Source organism: Cervus elaphus, chromosome 4 (genome assembly GCF_910594005.1).
Source record: "Cervus elaphus chromosome 4, mCerEla1.1, whole genome shotgun sequence".
In the NCBI taxonomy this organism is placed as follows: Eukaryota; Metazoa; Chordata; class Mammalia; order Artiodactyla; family Cervidae; genus Cervus; species Cervus elaphus.
The window spans coordinates 15,940,794-15,955,401 of NC_057818.1; the positions used below are offsets into that span (position 1 = coordinate 15,940,794).

General features: G+C 52.6%; 1 protein-coding gene across 5 annotated transcripts in view; it reads right to left on the reverse strand.

Annotated features, from left to right (window-relative positions):
* ANKRD11 (ankyrin repeat domain 11) overlaps window positions 1-14,608 on the reverse strand; it is a 119,495-nt gene that overhangs the window by 53,978 nt on the left and 50,909 nt on the right. For 4 of the 5 annotated variants that reach the window (XM_043898302.1, XM_043898306.1, XM_043898303.1 and 1 more), the window contains exon 2: window positions 14,097-14,178. The exons of the other annotated variant lie outside the window; for it this stretch is intronic. The gene's annotated coding sequence lies outside the window, so the exon portion shown is untranslated. The remainder of the gene's footprint in view (window positions 1-14,096; window positions 14,179-14,608) is intronic. 5 annotated transcript variants of the gene reach the window in all.

Consider the following 14,608-nt stretch of genomic DNA (forward strand, 5'->3'; position numbering starts at 1 on the left):
GCTTCCCACTAACCTCTACAATTGCCAGGACTGGTCATCAGGCCCTATCTCCACCACTGCTCTGTGCAGGAACAGAACAGTGGGAAGCAACCTGTACGTCCCAGGCTGTGGGGCGCACTCTCTTCACCTAGAATACAACCTCAGGAAACAGTCCCTCTCAAGCCCTGTCCCCCTCCTCGGACCACCACTGCCTGGTTCTCCAGGAGCCTCCTGCCACTTGGAAATGCCCACCTGTGACCTAAGGCAGAAGAAGATGCCCCAGTGCTGACTAAGGTCCAGACAGGTGTGAGAACCAAGGTCACCTGAGGTAGGAGTGGGAGGAACCACAGAGGAGAGGATGAGCCTGTGTATGAAAGTTCCAACAGGACAGAAACCTGCCAGGGGTCAGCCCTGAGGGAGCATGGACATCCAACCTCAGCTGGAACAGTGGGGACAGGCCCTTCCTGAGGCTGCTTCCTGTCTGACTTCAGGCCTCCTCATCACACTGTGTGGACACCTGCCAGTTAACGTGTGTCTGCAGTGACAGAGCTGTGCCAGGGCAGCGCAGCCTGCAGGCAGCAGCGGGAGCCCAGGGCCGCACACAGCCAGGCACAGCGGGGGGACAGCCCATGACAAGAGTCGAGAGGCAGACACCAAGTGCACACGTGTGGGCCCCACTGACCCTGGAGAGAAGCCTCCCCCACCGCGCCCACAAGGGGAGGTGATGGTGCTCACACTCACCACAGAGGGAGGCGCTCTAAGACCCACAGGTGAGATAAAGAACCTACAACACCTCACCTGTCCTGAGTCCTGAACTCCCCTGGAAGGAGAACATTCCCTAAGCTGAAGCCTGGCCCAGACTCCACCCTCAGGCCCTGGGACGGGGGCATGCCAAAGGGACTGGCCAGCTGCTTCACACGCCTGCAAGTCTAGCCCTGAGCCAAACCCAGAGCCTGCCTGGAGGGTAAGGGAGTTACTAGCCACAGCCTGCTCACCCAGACAGGTCAAGCACATCTCAGGAAGCAGGTGAGACCCATCTGCAACCTCCCCCAGTTGTGCGGAGGAGCCACCTGCCCTGAAGTTGTTCTGAGACAAAGGCGTGTGCCTTAGCTCCATACGGACACTGATCCAGAGCACAACAGCGATCAACACACACGCAGAGCTGAGAGGGAGACCATGAGAGGCAGCTGGTGCAGAGAGGCAGGTGTGGTAGAGGAAGGAGATTGCAGAGAGGGCAGAGCGGTCTTCCAAGTTCTCATCACAAGAAACAGCATTTGCCGCTGTGTGAGGTGATAGATGACTAGACTTCATGGGGTCACTTCTCTGCACACCTGAAACTTACACAAGGTGAAATGTCAATTGTGTCTCAATAACACTGGGGCGAAATGAAACATAAAAAAATTTTAAACTTAGAGACAGGGAATGATCTTTTCCTTCCTTTTGCCTCAAACACATGGCCTTTGGTCTGACAACATTTTACACCAGCCCACATTTAGTATATGCAGAATTCAATCCCAAAGACAGCCCCACAGGTGTCTGCATCATGGAAGGTCAGTGAGGAGTTTGCTGGTGCACACGTGAGAGCCTGTGTGTGTGTGCACATACATGAGCACAGACATAAGCACACACCAAGAGGCCACTTTTCACAGCAGAGTTTATTAGAGAGGCAAGAACTTCCAGGCCATAAAAAGGAAATGAGATCTGTCCTCCAGCACAGGGAAGCCTGTGGCACAGAGCACCCCCCCACACACAGCAAGAGAACCCCCTCCCAGGAAGTCTGGCTGGATTCCGGCCAGAGATGAGCCACAGGAGGGAAGGCACCCAATAGCATCCAAGCCACCGCCAACTCTGCTGCAGAAATGCAGCTAATCCCCACATCCCAAGCAACCAACAGATGTTGTATGCCACCTGTAACCTCTACCCTCTTCACAACTTTCTAGTTGGACCACTGTGTTAAAGAAAACACCAACTAAATGCTTTCTAGGCAGCCCTGAAGCCAATACCTAATGAACAAAACCTTCTGCTCCTCTACTCTAGCTTTCCTGAACACAGGCTCAGAGAGAAGGTTCAAAGAAACACCAATTCTCCATGGCCAGGACCCAGAACATCTGAGTAAATGCATTCCCCAGACAGCTACAGCACCCATGGTGCTCGCATCTTGAGACCTCAGCCCAGGCGCCTGCCCCCTCCCTGCTGGAGATGGAGACACCCCGGTCCAAAGGAGGGAAGCTCAGAGGGACTCCCATGTTGCAGGCTGGCCAAGGGCTGCCCTCTATGGCAAGAAAGAGGGCAAAGAAACTGGTCCCGACAAGAAAACAGAACCAAAGGACCAGGCCTTCACTCCTCAGAAATTATATTCACTAGAGGCTTCCCTGGTGACTCAATGGCAAAGAATCTGCCTGCCAATGCAGGAGAACACGGGTTTGATAACCCTGGCCTGGGACAATCCCACATGCATTAGAGCAACTAAGCCTGTGTGCCACAACTACTGAGCCAAGGGGTCCTAGAGCCCGTACTCCCCGAGAGAAGCCCTTGCTCCCCAACAAGAGAGCAGCCCCCACTTGCTACAACGAGCAAAAGCCCGTGTCGGGCTGGATGAGTCACAAGCTGGAATCAAGACTGCTGGGAGAAATATCGGCAACCTCAAATATGCAGATGATATCACTCTCATAATAAAAAATAAAGAGGAACTAAAGAGCCTCTTGATGAAAGTGAAAGAAGAGACTGAAAAAGCTGGCTTAAAACTCACCATTCTAAAAACTTAAGAACGTGACATGCAGTCCCACCACTTCACGGCATACAGAAGGGGGAAAAGTGGAAACAGTGACAGATTTTACCTTCTTGGGCTCCAAAATCACTGCAGACAGTTGACTGCAGCCATGAAATTAAAAGACATTTGCTCCTTCGTTGTAAGGACTATTGCTGAAGCTCCAATACTTTGGCCACCTGATGAGAAGAACCACCTCATTAGAAAAGACCCTGATGCTGGGCAAGATTGAAGGCAAAAAGGAGAAGGGGGCGGCAGAGGATGAGATGGTTAGTCAGCATCACTGACTCAAGGGACATGAATTTGAGCAAACTCCAAGAGATAATGGAGGACAGGAAAGCCAGGCGTTCTGCAGTCCATGAGGTCGCAAACAGACACAACCTAATGACTGAACAACATCATACAGAACTCCAAACCAGCAACTGTGTACCAACATATTTTGAGTCATCACAATCGAGATCATCTTAAAAGATCTGCAAAATCTGGAAAAATAAAGACAAAATTTTAGATCAAGTGATGAGGCTGAACCACAAAAGACAAAACTTCATTCAGCCAAGTGTGAGCTACCTGGTTCAAAGGACCAAGAGAATCAGTGTTTAAAGCTGTGAGACGCACAGCCAGTCTGGAGACAGCTTCTCTGCAGGTAGAATTATGCAAGGAAACTGGCTGAGGCCCAGGAAGGGGCGGGCGCTGCTAGAGGAGGGGCTGGATGGCGCCCAGCAACCTGTCATGGGAGCAGAGTCCACGTGCCCCCTCCAACCCCGGCCCTCTGGGAGCAAAGGCACACAGGATGCCTAGTATTCTGCTTTCTTCTGCCTTTCTGCTGCCAGTCTGCACAAAAAGAGGGGAAACCAGCTTAGGGCACTGACCCAACAGCTGAGAATGTGTGCTCCTGAGTCTGTGAGCTCACCAAAAGACCAAAACCGGAGACACACGCAGACACCTACTCTGAAGGGGGCCAATGTTCACGTCCCCTTGACAACTACAGGAGGGGACTTACCACCAAGGGTCCACCGAATCAGGAGCCCTCTGAAAACGCACACAAACTCAGGCGCTGGCGTACTGGGGAGAAGCAATGCACACTCTGGGAGTTTCCCGAGGCTGTGACATTCTGAGTGACCAACAAGCATGGAAGCTGACTTGATTTGTTCAACTACGATTTCTCACACAGGCTGAAGAGCTCAGTATAGCTGTTTATAAAATGTGGTCCAAGGACCCTAAGGAATTCTGGCAACCCGCTTTTGGAAACTTTTTTCATAGCAACACTGCCTCTTTGGCTGGGGTGATATTTTCACTCATGATGCAAAGGTGATGGTCCAATATGCCTGAGAACCTCCATGATGAAGTAGTAACTGTTAGTTTCATTAAATACCAGGCCTTTCCACACTTGTCGTTTTCATATTCTATGTGACAAAATATGAAATGCACATGAAACATTTATTCTATGTACCAATAACAGTTGCCTCCAGCAAAAGCGTTTTTTCAGGGAAAACCATTTTTATATGGAAGAATGACTGACAGGCAGGCTCTAGAGACACAGGAATTTGGCAGACTGCTTCTAGAAAATGAACAAAATGAGACTGCCACTTCCAGGAAAACACCTGAACTTTTGTTTTAATTTTAGTTTTTATTTTTGGCCGCACAGCTTGAGAGATCTTATTTCCCCACACTGGGACTGAACCCAGGCCCCCGGTATCAGAAGCTCAGGGTCCTAACCACCGGGAATTCCCTGACCTACTTTTTGCCAATGCTAAAATTCAAGTATTTGATCAAATATCAGAATTTTGGAAAACTCTATGAACAGACAGCTTCTGGTGGCTTAAAGGCTCCTCTGATGAGAGAGCTAACAAGAAAAACAAAAGCAGCAAAATAAAATACGTTAGCATCTGAGAGATGGAAAGTACTGAGTACACCACAGCTGACCAACTGCCCATGGGCACTGCTGCAGAACTCAAAACAGGTAAAAGGTCTGGTTACAGTGCAAAGAAGACCAAAGGGTCAAACACAGCTGAGAAGAACTAACTGGGACCCAGAGTAGGACCCTGCACTTCCTCTGACCTTCACCACATGGCCATTCGTTAGGTTTCAGTATCATATCAAACAACACCTCCAAAACTATACCAGAAAGCCATTACAGGGAATTCCCTGGTGATCCAGTGGTTAGAACTTGGTGCTTTCACTGCCATGCCTGTGCATGCCAAGTCACTTCAGTCGTGTCTGACTCTGTGCAACCCTACAGACTGTAGCCTAGCAGGCTCCTCTGTCCATGGAATTCTCCAAGCAAGGATACTGGAGTGGGTTGCCATTCCCTCCTCCAAGGGGTCTTCCCAACTCAGGGATCGAACCCTTGTCTCTTATGTCTCCTGCACGGGCAGGCAGGTTCTTTACCACTAGTGCCACCTGGGAAGCCCCAGGCCTACCAAGGGCCTGGGTTCAATCCCTGGTCAGGGAACAAAGATTCTGCAAGCTACAGGGTGTGGCCCTCAAAAAAGCGATTCAAATATTCTTTCCTATTCCAACTACATTTTTTCTGGTATACTTTAATCAAAAGAACATATGGCAGTTTTTCATTTTGGAAAATACAGCAGTTCTTGAGTAAAGCTGTGCTATTTAGAGTAATGTGCAATGGGTTTATTACTCCTACTTTTAAACAAAATGAGTAAATGAGCGTTTTAATTGATAGATGTCCCTACACGGACAGGAGTCATTTGGGCCCCGCGGTGCTCCCAAGATGAAGAGTTCCCAAAACGACAGGGTCCAGGAACACAGGTGGGCAGGAAAGATGCCTACTCCAGGCTCCATTCCTTCACAGACCCTCCCAAGACTGCACCAACAATGTTACCCTAATACATGTGTGTGAGAAGAGGTAAAAGATGAACATACACAAAATCTGAGCACTTCTCTCCAGGAAGCACCGGCTTTCTGTCTCCCTGGTGGTAGCTGGTGCCCAGGGCCGTGTGGACAGAGGCGACTGGAGCAGGGAAGCAGGCCTGTCTGTTGGTTCTCCTCCCCGGACACGAGGGAGGGCCCTGTGCCCCTGGCAGGCAGGACCGGGCCTGCATGCTTCCTGCTCAGCAGACTGAACAGCACCCCTGTGCAGACCCGGCACTCGGTACTCTGAGGGTCAGGATGAAAGGGTTCAGAATCTCATCGTTTACAGATGGGTTGAAGGCCTTAAAGTGAAGCTGCGGAACAGGGGTGGATGGACGGTCCCGAACCACTGGGCAGACCTGCTTCAGAACAGGGCTCAGGCCCCAAGCATCAACCCCACTGCTGAGTCTGGGAGCAGAGCCCACTCTTGAAAACGCAGTGTGGGTCGAGTCTGGAGACTCTGGCGGCACACAAATGGCTACAGACCTCATGACTCTACATGTTTAAGCCCAGGCTAAATACTGCTGGTCTAGTCTCTGAAAGGAAAGTTAAGTGGTGTGGCCCAAAGCACACTGACAGGACAGGCACACAGGCTCCCTTGGGCCCAGTGAGGGCCCTGCACCACCTGTGGACTGGGGTGCGTGCCCTCAGACCCCTGGAGACCAGGGCCCAAGGTCATCCTTCTCCCTGTCACCCATCACCGGCTTCGCACTGTTGGGGGGATGGCTTCCCCAAGAGGCATCTCAGGAGTCCCCTGGACGGAGGGCTGCAGTGTTCTGGAGCAACATCCCGTACAGTCCAGGGCTCTCGGAAATGGAGGACAACATAGCACAAGTGTCCAGGTGGCAACGCCCCCTTTTCCAAGCAGTTCAGAGAGGTCAGAACTGAGTTCAGAGGTCAGCAGTGGGCTTTGTTTACTGTCTACTTCCCATTCGAGAAGACCAGAGAGACAATAAAGTGATCCAAGATGCCCTTCAGCAGGTGAACGGATAAACAAACTGTGGGACATCCAGATGGTGGGCTATTATTCAGCACTAAAAAAGAAAAAGAAAAATGAGCTATCAAGCCTTGAAAGGACATGGAGGCCCCTTAAATGCACATTACTAAGTGGTAGGAGCCAACCTGAGAAGGCAGTATGAGCCTGACCACAGGATGTTCTGGAGAAGGCAAGAGTGCAGACAGGGGAGGTGGGGGGAGACAGGAGCGCTCCTGCGGGGGGAGACGCCGCAGCACACACGGAGCCGCCAGCACCCAGAGGGAGGCTGGACACAGCCTGTGGACCTGGGGACACCGAGTCTGGGCAGCATCGTTATCAACCACAGGCGCCTGGTGGCACGGAGGATAGGAATCCGCCTGCCAACGCGAGGGGCACAGCCAGGAAGATCCCACACGCCACAGGGCGACTGAGCCCATGCCCACACCGACTGAGCTTGCACTGCAGAGGCTGGGCTCCGCACACCGCAGCTAGAGAGGACTCTCCTCCTGCCGCAACCAGAGAAAGCCCGAGCAGCAGCGAATACACAGTGCAGCCAAAAATAAATAAGATTTTAATAAATAAATACACAGACCAATCCCTCCTCTGGGGTGAGTAAGTGGGCACTGAGTGTGTATGGGAAATCTCCGCACCTTGCTGTTTGATTCTGTTGTGAGCCTAAAACAGAGTAACAGAGCGCTGGGCTTCGGTAAGAGAGGTAGCCTGACAGGCTGGGCCGGGCCCCCGCTGCCAGCCCAGCCTCCCATCTCACCTCCTCCCCACCCAGTGCCCAGGCTCTGCCCTCCTCAGGCTCAAGGGGCCCCTCTGCTGTGGGAGGGCAGACAGGGTATACGACTCCACCTTTGGCCAAGCTGACAAATGATCAGGTCAAGAACGAGGACACTGGCAGCAGTGTGGGATCACGGCTGTCCTTTCCCAGCCACCCCAGCAGGGCCCCCCGGGCGCTGACCGCTTCCACACAGGCAGCCACGAACCCCCAGGGGCCGACAGCTGGGCGGTCTCCACCTGCCACCCTCTTAGGGGGCTGCAGATGCTGCGGACTCCTTTGAGGCCACTGTCCTGGGGACATGAAGCAAAGTTCAGTTAAGCCTCAGGACAAAGAGTGAAATGCTCAGAGTGAACAGAACAGCAGCTTCTTCCCCGGACAAGAAACAGACCATGATGGCAGGCACAGGGCCTCTAGAAAAGCAGCTCTGCCGTCAGCCTGGCGCGGGAACCTGGTCTGTCTGCCCTGCGCCCAGGCTTCACCCTGCACTGAGCACTGCGTGACGGCCCGAGATGCCACCCCCACCACACACACACACACACACACAGCACCCCCCACCACAGATATGCCACACACCCGCCACAAACGCACACACAGCACCCCCCCACAATACCCCCAACCACACACACAGAGCACCCACCCCACCCCAGACACCCCACACACATACCACAAACCCACACACACACACAGAGGGCACCCCACCACGACATACCCCCCACCACGGATATGCCACACACCCACCACAAACACACACCCACACACAGCACCCCACCACTATACCCCCCACCACAGATAAGCCACACACCCACCACACACACACATAGAGCACCCCACCAGACACCCCACAAACCCACATACATATACACACACAGCACCCCACCACCATAGACCTTCACCCATACATACACACACACACAGCACCCCACCACCACATACACCACACAGCCACCACAAACCCACATACACAGCACCACACATGTCCCTCACCAGATACACAATATACACACCACAAGCCCACACCCACATACATACACACACACAGAGCACCCCACCACCACATATCCCCCACCACAGATACACCACACAGCCACCAGACCCACACCTGCTCCCTCCACACGCACTGGGGCTCCACCGTGGCACAGGTGTGAGAGGGGCCCCTGCACTCAGTCCCTGCCCCTCCCCTCAAGGCAGACCCCTGCAGAGTGACCTCTCTCCTCAGTGTAACAAGGACTCCAGGACGCACTCAGTTTGCTGCTGGTAGCTACGGAACCTTGAAAACCCTACTATTCAACACCTTTGAGGCCTAGAGCCTTATGATAAAAACGTGGGGAATGGGGAAGAAATACAGAAGTGAAGGTGTCTGGACAGTCGGTGCTGCTCACAGCCCTCTGGGGCTCCTGGAAGAGTGGGACCCCTCCCACATGAGCCACGGGAGATGGAGACCCCCCCCGAGACCTGGAAGAACAGCTGTCACCAGATGGAGGATGCCAGGGAGATGTCCTGTGGAGACTCAAACACAAAGAAAAGGGATTTTTTTCTTCTAAAAAAAAAAAAATGAGGCATTAGCTAAAGGAGATTAGAGGAGCTTACACAGCTGATCATAGCTTTTCCCATAAAAAATACCCACAACAGGGTTTCTCCAGCTGTGCCCCCACCCCCACCCAGGCAGGGCTGCAAACCCTAACCCTAACTCTAACCCTCTGTTCTTCCCCTGACCCATCCATGCCACGGGCCTCAAGCCAAGACAGCATCTGACATGCTAGCTGTGAGGCTGGGCTGCAGCAGAGCTGACTCCACAGGCTCCAGCACCCAACTCACACACACTGTGCCAGAGAAGCCCCCCCGACACACACACACGGGCAGGGACACACACACACACACAGGCAGGGACCCCACACACACACACACGGGCAGGGACCACACACACACACAGAGGCAGGGACCCCCCACACACACACGGGCAGGGACCACCCCCCCACACACACACACAGGCAGGGACCACACACACACACACACACACACACACGGGCAGGGACCCACACACACAGGCAGGGACCCCCCCCCCCACACACACACGGGCAGGGACACACACACACACACGGGCAGGGACACACACACACACACACACACACGGGCAGGGACACATACACACACACACGGGCAGGGACACACACACACACAGGGGCAGGGGACCCCCCACACACACACACACGGGCAGGGACACACACACACACACACACACGCAGGGACCCACCGTCCTGCTTCTGCAGCCCAGGCTTCCTGCGGCTCCTCCCTACGTCCGCCGCGCTGCCCGAGGCCAAGACGAAAACACATAGGGGTGCCAGGCGCAGGGGAGGTAAGCTAGACACTAAACTTTTCAAAAGAACAGAAAATTTAAAAAGTAAAAAAATCCTTGTTCAAAAAATTAACAAGAACAAATTTTAAACCCAGGCTGACCCTAACTAGGAGATGGAGAAAACGGACAAGGAGAAGGTTCCTGGAGGAGGCTGGGAGTGTACCGTCGGCTGGGACCCACATGCAGACGCACTGCCCACGAGACCCCACCCACCCAGACAGCCGGGACCCTCCAAGGTGCTCAAGGGCTCCGGGTTTACTTCTGATAAACAAACCACCCGTTCACAAAAGGTCCACAGAGTCCGAGGCAGTAAGTGCCACATGACTTCCCAAGAGCTGGTTCCCACCCCCTCCTTCCTCCCGGCACTCCGGCCCCGCCCCAGGGCCTCTGCCTGGACAGAAGCAGGGAGCAGGCAGGCGCTGAGACAGCAGGCGCACGAGCACCGCCTGCCCCGCCTGCCTGATGGCAACCTGGGGGCCCACGCTGCCCTCGGCCACGGTCCCGCACTGCTGTTGGCTCTGCTCTGCTTCCCTTCCTCACCTCCTGGTCAGCCCTCAGTCCACCTGCAGCACCCCCAGCAGGCGACTCTGCGGATCAAACACGGCATCCTCACCCTCAGAACACAGCAAACCTAGAGCCTCACCACCATTCCTTTTCTTGACGCTAAGAATACCCAAATCCCTATTCCCCAGGAGCAACACAAATGTCTGGCTTCCCTGGTGGCTCAGTGATACAGAATCTGCCTGGCAATGCAGGAGACATGGATTCGATCCCTGAGTCAGGAAGATCCTCTGGAGAAGGGAATGGCAACCCACTCCAGTATTCTTGCCTGGAGAATCCCATGAACAGAGGAGCCTGGTGGGCTACAGCCCAAAGGGTCACAAAGAGATAGTTCAACTGAGCGACTAAACAACACAAGTGACGATCAAAGTACCAATTCTATGACACATAAGCACTACTATGTATAGAACTGATAACTCTAGGGAACTCCATCAGCACTCTGTGATGACCTATGTGGAAACAGAATCTAAAGAAGAGTAGAGACATGGTATGTGTAACTGAGCCACTTTGCCGTACAGCAGAAACTAACACACATTGTACGTACACTAGACACCAACAAAAATTAGTTTTTTAAAAAAGGTATCTCTTCTAGAGTGAACACGGTCCAGCCACAAAGGCACCTCCCCACCTCTGCCCTGGTCAGCCCCCAGACGGCCCACCAGCCCACAGCACCTCCACCACCTTACCCGACCTCCTCCTCCCGTCCAGGTCCAGTGGGCTCAGGAACGGCCTCAGAAACACTGACCTCAGAAACACAGGCAGCCTCACGGCGCCCGGTCCTGAGGGGCGGCAGGAAGGAGGCGGGACTCCATGCTGGTCCCACAGGCAAGTTCAGCTCGGGTTCCAGAGAAGCTGTGCAGCTCTGCTCTGAGGCAGACGCAGGCCATCTCTTCACCCTCCAACATAACACTTGGAGGAAATCCCTTTAGCCAGCTTTTATGAGCTGATGGCATCAAAAAATAAAATAGGGAGTTCCTGGTGGTCAGGACTCCACACTCTCGCTGCCGAAGCCCGGGTTCAAGCCCTGGTCGGGGAACTCAGATTCCACAAGGGGCACAGTACACTCAAATAAATATAAATAAATACAATGAACACTGGCTCCATGAGAATCCCTGTTGCTAACAATGGAAGGAAAATGACTGCAATATCATAAGCAACAAATGAACCACTACTAACAGCCCACAAGCCCTTTCAGCCCCTTCCTGCCCAGCACAGCTGCGGAACCAGAGCCCTGAGGTCGCTGCAGCCAGAAACACCCGGAGGAACTGGGGTGCAAGCTGGGCCCAGACACCCTGTCTCTGACCTACAAGCTTCCCAAACCCTCTCCTTGGCCACACAAGTTTCCCCAGCACCTCAAACATCTTGGCGTAAGAAAACTGATGTTCTACTGACCACCAAGACCTGTGGTGGGCAAGAGTGAGAACTTTTCTGGGAAAGCATGTAAACACAATGGCCAATTTTTATATGAACAAAAAGCACACATTTAATGAAACCTAATTTAAATGACATCTAATATTCCATACTTTGTATGTATTTTAAGAGAACCTAGAGCAGCCAGAACTCTAAAATTACAATAAAAAGTTATTATACTCAAAAATCTAGAATACAGAAGTTTTACTGGTATAATTAGCTATGCATATTTCTTTGAGAAAGAAGCAAAAGTGCGCTTCGTTACCTATTTTTAAATCCTGACAAATATCTCTGTTAAACAGGCAAATGTATTATTAGCAAAGGATCTATGAGCTTCTCACCAACTGCAAATCCACCCACCACCGCCCTGCAGCCCAGGCACATTGTGCGTGCTGTGATGTGAGGGGCCACAGCCACCAGCGGCCGAACGCTCCTCAGGTAGCAGCAGGGTCAGCAACTGTAACACAGTATAACCTTCAAAACTTGTGATCAAAAAAAAAAAAAAAAACTTGTAAATCCAATCAGCCCATTATGGACCCCAGAGCCACAGTCATTCCAGACCAGCCCAGAGTCTATCCAAACTGGACCCTAAAGGATGCCCAGGAGGGAGACAAGCACAGATGGAAACACATAGGGTCTTTAACAAGCCCACTTCTGTTGGAAAAGGTGACCTCAGACGGGACCTCTGTGGTTCATATTCCACCTTATGTGATCAGCATGAAAATTAAGAATAATGGATAATATGAATAACAACGAAAAAGCATTACAAAGCCTGCAAAATTATTGTGTTTTTAAAACTTGTGCCTTTGGATGCCAGGAAAGGTCATGGAATGTAGACCCTTCCACTGTTCATACCCACAGTCACACCTTTATCTCTATCCCATCCAAACAGTGGATTTCTGAAGACAATTATAATCAGTGTAATCAGTATCGACTGAATATTTATGGTTCATAAAAGTGATCAACAGCATTAGATACCCGGGATTACCTGTGATTCACTGTCAAAATGCCAACCCTTCCATCTCAGACAACATTCCAAACAGGAACACGCCCAATCCACCAGAACCATCAGGCCAGCCCCGGAACCTGTCAGCAGCCTGGCTGGTAAATTGTTTTCTTTTCATCAAGGATCACCAAATGCTTACTAATTACCTCATTTAGGCAGCATCTTGTTTTTTCTTGTCATAAATTAAGGCCAGCTTCCAGTCTCCAAACAAAGGCCAAGCTCAAGCATGCAGGTGTGGGTCGGCCTAGCTCCCCTCTGCCCGCCCCCCACCCCGGGGCAGAGGCTCTCAGTGGCTGCCCTGAGGTCCAAGACAGCTGAAGGCATGGGCTCTTCCTGGAAGATCGCCCTGGGGGCCTCCCGGGTACAACAAAGCCCACCATACCCCCACCCTGCACCACCTACTGCTGGCTGCTCTCCCACCCCAGACCACCCTGCAGACTAAGAGTTCTCCATCACACTCAACCCCGTTTCCAAGGAAACACTTCCGTCATCAGGGAGGCCGGCCAGGTGCATCTCAAAGTGGCCGCACACAGGACGGCTGAGACAGGGTTGGGTCTGTGGGGTTGAGCAGCAGGAAAGGCTTCTTCCCTGTCTGTTGGAAACAGCACAAAACGCAGAGAATACACTCTGGGGCTGTTGGCTTTAAAACCCTAATACCTGGCCAAGGTGTGAAACACTGAAAGGAGCCAACAGTTTTCTTTCCAACTGTTATCAATCCACAGATCAGAAGACACAAGCAACTGCCCCTGGGACATGTCCCCTAAGGGAGGAGGACTCTGTCCTAGAGCACGAGTGTCCAGTCAGGCTGAGGCTGCACCAGGACTCCCAGGAGAAGGCAAGCTCAAGGCAACCCGGCCAAGAGCCCACCCCACACCCACCAACCACACACGGGCCTCAAACCTGAGGAAATTCACGTGTGCCTACTAGCTGGCCCACACACTGGACACAGGGCAGCATGGGCCACCCCGCTTCCCCCGCGGAGGGGTGACAGCACCCAGGTGGTACAAGCGCGACAGGCCCAGAGCACCAGACAGGACAGCAAGCGGGTCTGCGGGCTCCAGGTCACTTGAGGACAGAGCCACTAAGACAAAAAGTTGGTAAGAAGTCAACTTTCTGCACAGACCAGGCTGCCCAGTGTCTTCATGTGTCCACAGGCCTCCTCTCCCTGGGACACCAGGGAAGCTACCTACTGACCCACAGGGTTCACCACCACCCTACAGCCCCTTGTCTCCCTGAAATCCAAGACAAAACCCAGACACTGAGACAAAACTAGCAAGCCCAAGAAAACCAGCAGGAAGACATACGAATGACTTTAATACTTCTTTTTACAAACCAATGAAAACAATACAAACTGTTGAGAGAGAGCTGGTGCAATAAAATCCTTACCGAGTCCATCGCTGAAAGCTGTGGTTGCTGACTGTGAATTAAATCCAACAGAGGCGTGTCCCAGAGCAGCGGTGAGGAGTTTCTGAAACAACAGAATCCAGTGAGCGCCTATAAATACTAATTACCCCTCAGTTCTTTTCATAATGTCGCCCCTCTCTGTGTGGACCACAGCATGGCCCTTCCTTCACTTTGGTCTCTCTGACAACTCCAAGGTTTTAGGGTGCCTGGCTGTATGGGAGAGGTGCTCACGCCCGGGACTCAGGGAGGGCACCCCAAGCAGACACCTCTGTCTGGACTCCGCTCCTGGACAGCAGTGCCCAGAAAGGCCAGTTAAGGAGAGAACACCGGAATGGGCGTCATTCTCCCCAGAGCAGATGCCTGAGGCCTGGGGCCCTCGCAGGGTCATCTGCAGAAGTTCTCCTATTTGACAATAAGCCTTTGCCAGAGTTACAGATTTTGTAGCTTCTACAGACTCACTGTCACACTGAAGAGTAAAATCTGAACTCACCCTT